Raw genomic sequence first — 9,780 nt, forward strand, 5'->3', positions numbered from 1 at the left:
AAAAATCATATTATATACTTTGAATGTAGGGAACATGGGCACTACAAAAGCAAGTGCCCTAAATTGACCAAGAATAAGGGCCAAGTGGCACCTAAGGGCAAGGAGAAGCCAAAGGAGACCATCCCCGGAACAAAGAAGAGCAAGGAGCACATTGTGTGTTTCTTATGCAACCAAAAGGGGCATTACCGAAGTCAATGCCCCAAGGGGAAGAAGATGGTCAAGGCTCAAGGAGGCATTAGTCAAGGGGGAGCCTCCAAGGCAAAGAAGAAGGTAACATTTATTGAGCCTACCCCTTTAAGTTATGGTAAAAAGCATGATAGTTCTAATTTTTATCATTTTAATGCTATTTACCATAAGAATAGAAAGCATGAGGACTTTAAGGAAAAGCATGTGGCCTTACATGCCAAAACTACCAAACCTAAGGTTAGGAAGGTAGATAGACACTTGGGCGGGAACACTAAGGATAATAGATACATGCCCAAGAACAAAAATGCTCATGGACCAAAACCTAAGGATTTAATGATAGAAAATCAAGTCTTGAGGTCAAGACTTGATAAAATGGAAAAGACCCTAAAAAGGATGGAAAATATCCTACAAGGACAAAATGAGCAATACCTAGGGCTAGGAAAATCAAAGTCATCCAATGGCCATAGAGGGTTGGGATACAAACCAAAGGCTAAGAAGGATGTGCCCTCGTACCATAGAGTTCCATATAGTTATGGAACAAACCCTAGGTCCAGTGGTCAAGCCAAGAATACTAGGGAAGTCATCCCTAAGAGTATTTTTGTGATAAATGTGACTAAGACTTCTAAGAAGTCTAAGAAAGTCACTAACAAGGTCACAAGGGAGGCTATCCCTAGAGTTGACCTAGGAAATGTGACCAAGGCTTCTAAGAAGCCCAACAAGGTCACTAGGAAGGTATCTAGGGAAGTTATCCCTAGTGAGTACCTAGAGCATCCAAGGAGCACCAATAGGTGTTGGGTTCCTAGGAGCATCTTTTCTACCCCATAGATGGGTTAGAGAGTGTCAACTCTAAGAAGAAGGGTAGTTAACCTAACTTTGAAGAAATTGACACTCAAGGAGCATTTTCAAGGTTTTTGTTAACCTTTGAAAAAGAAATGGAATTATTATTCACTCTTTGAAAGAGTAAAATGTGCCTAATGGTGGAAAAATTGATGTTATCTTAAATGGCATAAATTGAGAAAACCTAGAGAAATACCAAGTTGGGATTTTGGTATTCTCTTAAAAATTTAAAGCAATCCGGGCCTTGATTTACGTGTTTACTCTTGAGAAAAAATGGAATATGCCAACATTTGAGGATATGCTTAATTTTTAAGTGGCATAAACAAATCAAGAGAAATAGAAATGTCAATTTAGGTTTTGGCACTTCTTTGAAGCATTTAGGGCAATCTAGGTTTAACGTTTTAAGTTAAAACAAGTGGAAATAGCTAAGTGGTTAAGGATACTTAGATAGGAAATCTAGGTATATTTTATTTATGCTAAACCTTGCCATGATTGTTTGCCCATCATATGCCATGACATCATGTCTATTTTTGCATTCATGTTTTATTATGAAAAATCCAAAAATACCATGTCACGACATTCATACATCATGTAGTTATAGGATATTTTCTTTTGAAGAATTATTTCCTTTTGATGCATGCCATAACATAATCATGCATTAAGTTTAATTCCTTGTAATTAAGGACAAATGACATTTAACAACACTTATTAAAAAGTGACATCCTTTGTGGATGTCTACCACTCAAAATGCCTAGATAGATATGCATGATTCCTAGAATAGGGCAAAACCAAAATCTCACATCTCACAAGGACTATAAGGTGACTTGTGTGTGTTTTAGTGCACATTAGATGCAAGTGAGATGTTAGGATGATGAACAAAACTCAAGATGTTGATTTAGTGCATTCGTTTGAGTTTTTAAGTTCATCAAAACACATAGTTATGCCTTTTTCCATCATTAGGAAAGCTAATGTACAAGTCATGTGCATTAAGCCCAAGGAACATGGTGGGATATTGGTTTGAAAATGTTTTCAAAATGATTTTGGAAAACCTTGGTGAAGGCTATCTTTTGATAGTAATCACCATTGAATAGTTAGACACAAACTTGAAGAAAACACTAAAATTTTTGCAAGTTTTCAAGTTTGTGTCAATCTTTGAAAATATGAAGTATTTTCATAGAAAACTATTTTTCCTTGATATTATATGCCTTAAATAATGCCTACACGAAATTTCATGATTTTTGGATTTTTGTAGAATTTTCTAAGGGTTTCTGAAGTTGGCTGATTTTGAAATTCAGCAACTATCAGAGCTCCGATCGATCCATGGATCGATTGGAGTGCCTGAATCGATCCGTGGATCGATTCAGAATGCAAGTCTTCCGCGAGCAGAAGCTCGCTGGATTGATCAGCCGATCGATCCAGGAAGTCTGAATCGATCAGTGGATCGATTCAGAAAGGTTCAATCGATTGGAACCCAACTCCAATCGATCCGAGTTGCTGATTTTGGCTGGGAAAGCCTGATTTCAGCATCTTTAAACCTATTTTATTCTAGGTAACCTTTCCAAACCCCTAAAAATACATTTGTATACATAAAAAGGGTGTTTTCATGTGAACACAAGGATGGATTGGTTAAGGAAGGCTAAGTTGAAGTTTAGGTTGAGGTTTGTTTCAGATTTTGAATATCTGAACCTCAAAACTTCTACAATTTGGTTTCCTAAAGTTTTAGGGATTCCAGGTCATTGTTGGTGCAATGACAGAAGTTACCACCATGTCTTTAGGGGGAGGTACTCTTTAAAGACATGAAAATTATTTTTCATGAACCTTGGAAGGTGGTTAACCTTCTGTTTGAAAATGCTCAAGGTTGAGCGTTTAAACTTAAATGGGGAGTGGATAACCTCATTGTTCAACTGGTTTCCAGTGGATAATGCTCAAGGATGGGTATTTGCCTACATTGAGGAAGAAATGTAGGGTTAAGGATAAATGAAGGGTATGAGACCTTCATTTAGGTCATTGGACTTTGTTAATGCTCAAGGGTGAGCATTGGTGATAATGAAGGGTATGGAATCTTCATTATCGTGTTGATCACAACGAGTAAAGTTGTGAACAACGATGAGCAACTCTTCAGGGGGAGAGTTTTCAACAAGTGGATTTGTTGATGTGTGCCCAAGAATGGGGCATGGGTTGATGTGTGCCAATAGGGGGAGAATGAAAGGACTTATGAAAGGGGGTAAGTTAGGCTTTCATTACCTAGAGGGAGTTTGCCCTCTTAGGGGGAGAATGAAGAGCTTAACTTATGTGTTCATTACCTAGTGACATAAAGAAGGAGGCTATGGGATTAGCCTAACTTACATGTGGTATTGTAAGTGTTATTGTTGTATTGTCAAACATCAAAAAGGGGGAGATTGTTGGTGCAATATCCCTTAGGTCAAGGGTGACCTGGTTGACCAAGCTTGAGTCTTGGTTTGGATTTCGATGTTTGACAATGAAAGGTTGATTGCAGAAGAGTCAAGTAGGTCAAGGTTGACCGGATACTTGACTGTGAAAGACCCAGTGAGTGAAGCTAGGCAGTATGAAAGTCATGGTGAGTGAAGCCAGGTGAAAGACCTCGTGAGTGAAGCTAGGCAGATTGGAAGTCCTGGTGAGTGAAGCCAGGCAGAAGGAAAATTCTGGTGAGTGAAGCCAGGTGAAAGACCTAGTGAGTGAAGCTAGGCAGATTAGAAGTCCTGGTGAGTGAAGCCAGGCAGAAAGAAAATCCTAGTGAGTGAAGCTAGGTGAAAGTCCAAGTAGGTCAAGAGAGTGACCGGATACTTGGCATGAAAGAAAGGTCCAAGTGGGTCAAAGGGATTGACCGGACACTTGGTGAGGGAGTCCTAGCAGGTCAAGGGAGTGACTAGATGCTAGGCATGACGTACCAACAGGATAAGGTTGACCGGATGTTGGTTTGGGAGGTTTGGAACCTGGTTTTGGGCAAAAACCAAGTGCTGGATCGATCAGTGGATCGATCCAGGCTCTGGATCGATCAGTGGATCGATCCAGGCTCTGGATCGATCAGTGGATCGATCCAGACCTTTCCCAGCGAACAGAAAGCCTCTGAATCAATCAGTGGATCGATCCAGAGGTCCCAATCGATCAGTGAATCGATTGGGACGCTGCTGCTTCGCGCGATAAGCGCTGGATCGATCCGTGGATCGATCCAGGTGTTTTTCCAGAGCACAGAGGCGCTCTGGATCGATCCGTAGATCGATCCAAAGCCTCCCCGATCGATTGGGAATAATCGAATCGATTGGGATCCGACCGTTGCGTCGTATTTGAGCCGCAGTCCAAGTGGGTCAAAGGGATTGACTGGACACTTGGTGAGGGAGTCCTAGCAGGTCAAGGGAGTGACTAGATGCTAGGCATGACGTACCAACAGGTTAAGGTTGACCGGATGTTGGTTTGGTAGGTTTGGAACCTGGTTTTGGGCAAAAACCAAGTGCTGGATCGATCAGTGGATCGATCCAGACCTTTTCCAGTGAACAGAAAGCCTCTGAATCGATCAGTGGATCGATCCAGAGGTCCTAATCGATCAGTGAATCGATTGGGACGCTGCTGCTTCGCGCGATAAGGGCTGGATCGATCCGTGGATCGATCGATAAGCGCCGGATCGATCCGTGGATCGATCCAAAGCCTCCCCGATCGATTGGGAATAATCGAATTGATTGGGATCCGACCGTTGCGTCGTATTTGAGCCGCAGGCGAGCGTTGTCTTCGGCATCTCTTCACCGATTCATTTCAAATCTTCACCAGCTCCTCCACAGCTCTTCTCAAGCTCGAGATCGCCAGTTCTTGAAGGTTCTTGGAGGCTCTTCCAAGTCAAGAGGCGGATCAAAGCAAGAAGAAGAAACTAGGGTTAGGGTTTGTGCACTCATTGTAAGCTTGTATTTCTTTACTACCCTTTCTTTTTCTTGTATTGAGTCTTGTAGGGCTTCTCCGCCCTTGGTAGTTACCATAAAGGAGAGTTTTATTTAGTGGAGGGTGTGTGTGTAGGTGTGGATCCTTGGACTAGTCACCTCTTGTGAGGTGGATACCAAGTAAACCAACCGTGTTAGCGTTGTGTGAGTAGTTTCTGTATTTTCCGCTGCACATCTTCGAAGAAACAAGCAACGCCGAACACCGGGCACGCGACGAGCTATTCACCCCTCTAGCTACTTTTGGTCCTAACAACCTTGTCTCAAAAGTATAACTTATTAGTTTCCACTCATGACAACTATTTTTTATCCTTTATTCTCTTTTTTCCCCTACTAAGTGATTGTAAAGTGAAACACTTAAGAACAAAATCTTTTTTCTCTCTTGTTTTTTTTTATTCTAATTTTTCCTAATGAGTTGACATGATCCGAGTTTATCCAGTAATCAAAATGTAGTTAAGAGGTCACCTAGGGAGCAAAAGTACTAGTCCAATTTTATGAATCATAACTATTTTCAGAAATAACTATCATCAAAGTCAAGTATAATGTGAAGAGATCCTAAAACTATGTCAATACTTAAATTCTTCTAATAAAAATATTGTTCATTTTATGCTACTACGGATAGAAAAAATAGATTACTAAACATACTAGCATACTATCACAACATAAAAAATCTAGAATTAGCATGCTAGTGTCTTGCTATAAGGAACAAATAAGCAATGCAGTGCATTAATGACATGTAAACATTTATGATGCTAAAAGAAATAAGATAAATGCAACCAATTATTAGCTAAAACAAACCCACAAACAAACATCCTCCAGACTTGAACTCTTCATAATCTTCAATAATTGCAAAATATATTATGGAGGGAAGTTAAGAGAGGTTACCAAGTGATATGTGCCAATAGTATGAGTCATTTATGTGCTGAAGACACCCCTCTATCCGATATTCACATTCCTCCTCAACTTTAAATCCTAAAAAAGAAAATTAGATTAAAAAAACCAAGTAGGGGTTTAGGGTTAGGAAAAATGAAAGAAGAGAGATCAAGGGTGGCATGCCCATGCTTGCTCTCGGTGAAATTTGGCACGAAAGTTCCATTTTCATCATTTTTTTTAGGTGCCCGACATGACCCGTGTCAATTGGCATGGTTGCCAGTGTCAGGTGTTGTGGCTCCTTTTGGACTCTGCCATGGCTTGTATCAGCTAGCATAGGTGCCCATGGGAAGCTCTGGAAATTGGACACGATCCGTGCCAGCTGGCACAGGCGCTCGTAGCAAGTTCCAGAATTTATCCTCGAACTCCATTTTTGCTCCTCTTCATGTCTTATCAAAGAAAATAACAAAAGTTGCTTTATGAAATGATGCTCCTTATCCTAAAATTAAGCAAAATAAAATCTTAAAACTATGAAATAAGATAAACAAATATAAACAAAAATAAGAAAAAAAATTTGGGTTATCTTCCAAGAAGTGTTTGTTTACGGTTACAAGTTCAACATCTTATTAATTACCAACGAGGTAACTTTTAAACCTCGCTCGCGGAGGAGTCAGATATTTCAGAACCCCCTTGCAAAGGGTTCTTGGCCTTGCATCTGTCTTAAACCTTACTCATGGAGGAACAAGGTATTTGCTTGCTCCAGGTCTCAGGTCATCCTTAAATATGCTCATCTTTAAATGGTTTCCATGAAATCATCATTATGGTTGCTGCAAAAAATATGTCCTATCACAAATATTCTCAAGAAAATATTGGTTAGTAGCTTCAAATACATCAAATGAAATTTTACCTACATTAATCATCAAAGTGAGTAAATCATCGAACATGATTTCATGTGAAGTTAGGATAGGCCCTGTCTCAGGTGGTGGTATTACTAAAGGAAATGATTCTTGGGGTTCTACCTCTATTGCATAAGTCCCTACACTTCCATTATCAACAAGTTTAGTTCTTGCAATATCTATAGTGTCAAGTGGTTTTGTGATCAAAGAAAGTAATTCTTGGGGCATTATTTCTATAACATAAGTCTCTACACTCCCATCCACAACATTATCATAAGTAGGACAAACTACACCAAGATTAACATCAACAACAGGAGTAACAACAACATGGGTTAACACAACTAAATTTGTTTCTTCAAATGCTTTCTTCATGACTTCATTCACTTTGTTTTGAGTTATAATAAAATTTTCACACTTGATTTGTAAGTTGTGAAACCTATTTCAATTATCGCTTGTATGTCATGTTGTTTCACATATCTACAATATAGCTATTGTTGCAGCTAATCATTATAGTCGGAGAGAACATCTCATTTTTTTTCACCTACTCTATGTGCAGGGTCAATTAATAGTAGACAATTATCAATCATATGCCATATTGCACCATAGATCTCACAATAATAAGGAGAAAAATTTACAGCATCAAATTGAATGAACCATTGATTTTGAGCATCCATTTTGCTTATCAGACTAAGAAAAGAAAATGTAGAAAAAGAGAAGAAAAAGATGTTGATGCAATATCCCTAGGTCAAGGTTGACCTGTTTGACTAAGCTTGAGTTGCTCAAGATTGAGTCTTGATGTTTGGGTTTCGATGTTTGACAATACATTGAGACAATACATGAAGATTGCAGGTGAAATCCTAGTGAGTGAAGCTAGGTGAAAGTCCTAGTGAGTGAAGCTAGGTAGATGGAAAGTTTCGGGCAGTGGAAAAATCCTAGTGAGTGAAGCCAGGTGAAAGACCTAGTGAGTGAAGCTAGGCAGATGGAAAGACCTGGTGAGTGAAACGATGCACGAGGAAATCCAGATGGGTCAAGAGTGACAGTACATCTGGTGGAAGGAAGTCTAAGTGGGTAATGGAGGACCGGACACTTGGCACAAAGAGAAAGTCCAGATGAGTCAAAAGTTGACCAAACTCTTAGCGGTCGTAAGTCCAATAGGGAGTTGACATGGAATTAGGAAGTTCGGACGTAGTAAACTTCCAAAGACCATAACTTTTGACTCGGATATCAGAATGAGGTGATCAAGGATGCGAAACGAAGCTAATTTCAAGCTCTACACAGATTTCTGCTTTCCAATCAATTGGGGGGTTCAATTGATTGGTCAATCGATTGGGCGACGCGATTTTGTGCAGAAAAGCTGTGGATCGATTGGGCAATCGATCAAAACTTCCCCAATCGATTGGTTAATCGATTGGGAGAGTTTCTGAGTGAACAGTAAGATTCTCAATCGATCAATTGATCGATTGAAGCCTCCAATCGATCGGGCAATCGATTGGAGCGCTGGAAATCACGGGAGAAGCTTTGAATCGATTGAGCAATCGATTCAGGGCATTTCCAGAGAGCACAGAGGCGCTCTGGATCGATCGGTTGATCGATCCAAAGCCTCTCCAATCGATTGGGAGCAATCTAATCGATTGTGATTCGACCGTTGGCGCGGATAAAGCCGTTGGCGAGCGTTTTTCTGCGCACGACTTCCTCTCTTCTCTACAGGCGATCACAGCAAACCTCCACATCGATCTTTTCTTCCTCACCGCCAGTTCTTGAAGGTTCTTGGAGGCTCATCCAAGTCAAGAGGCGAGTTGCAACAAGAAGAAGAAGCTAGGGTTTTCATTGTAATCTTGTAAGATTCAATTGTATTTTGCTTCTTTCTTTCTCATTCTTGTATTGTGAGGTTGTAAGGCTTCTCCGCCTTCGGTAGTTACCGAGAAGAAGTGTTTTTATAGTGGAGGGTGCGTGAGTGTGTGGATCCTTGGACTAGTCACCTCTTCTTGAGGTGGATACCAAGTAAATCCCTAGAGTTAGCGTTGTTGTTTGTGTTTCTTGTATTTCTTGTATTTCTGTTGCACATCATCCCAAGAAGCGAGCAACGATGAGCACGACGATCGCGACGAGCTATTCACCCCCCCCCTCTAGCTACATTTTGGTCCCAACAAGTGGTATCAGAGCGAGGTCGCTCTTCACCGGAATCATCGCCGGAAGGGGCAACAAAGCTAGAGGGTGAAGAAGTTGGAGAAAATTTGTCAAAGTCAAAGAATTCAAGAAGCTCAACTTCAAGATGGAATTTCGAGATGGACTCGGATTTGACACGAGGGTGCCTCCACCATATGTATTCACGAGTTTCAATTCTTGGAAATCAAGAATTGAAAATTTTCTTATGATGGAGATAGAGCAATGGTTTGCTCTCATGGAAGGCTTCAAAGCTCCAACAAGTTCAAAGGGCAAAATTCTCAAGAGGAGTAAGTGAAGCCAAGAACAAATCCAAAGGTGCGAGGCAAATGACAAGGTAACCAAATTACTGGTTAATTTATTGCCAAACACAATTCTATGCAAAATTGGAGAATTTGAAGTGCAAAGAAATTGTGGAGCAAGTTGGCCAAGTTTCATGAAGAACCCTCCACTGTATCAAATCAAGACAAATCCAAAGAGGGAAATTCATTGGAGCAAGACCAAGAGCAAGAGGACTCCGAAGTTGAGAGATGCTCAACTTCCGAAGAAGAGGTCCAAGAAGCTTCATCTTCAAAGGAATACAATGAAAAGGGCAAAGAGGAAGCATACTTTTTGTTCCATATGCAAGAGGAAGATGAAGAAGTCTCCACCTCTAGAATTGAGGGGGAGAGACCGTTGTTGACATCGGATCAAGAAGAAGGAGAAGTTTCTACATCCGGGTCAAATGGAGAAGAAGTCATCTCTACAAGCAAAGGTATATCAATTTCAATTGTTAATAATAAAGATCATATTATTTGCTTTGAGTGTAGGGAAAAAGGGAATTACAAGAGCAAGTACCCTAAATTGGCCAAGAAGAAGGGCCAAGTGACATTAAAGGGCAAGGA

The sequence above is a fragment of the Zingiber officinale genome, chromosome 3B (assembly GCF_018446385.1).
Source record: "Zingiber officinale cultivar Zhangliang chromosome 3B, Zo_v1.1, whole genome shotgun sequence".
Classification (NCBI taxonomy): domain Eukaryota; kingdom Viridiplantae; phylum Streptophyta; class Magnoliopsida; order Zingiberales; family Zingiberaceae; genus Zingiber; species Zingiber officinale.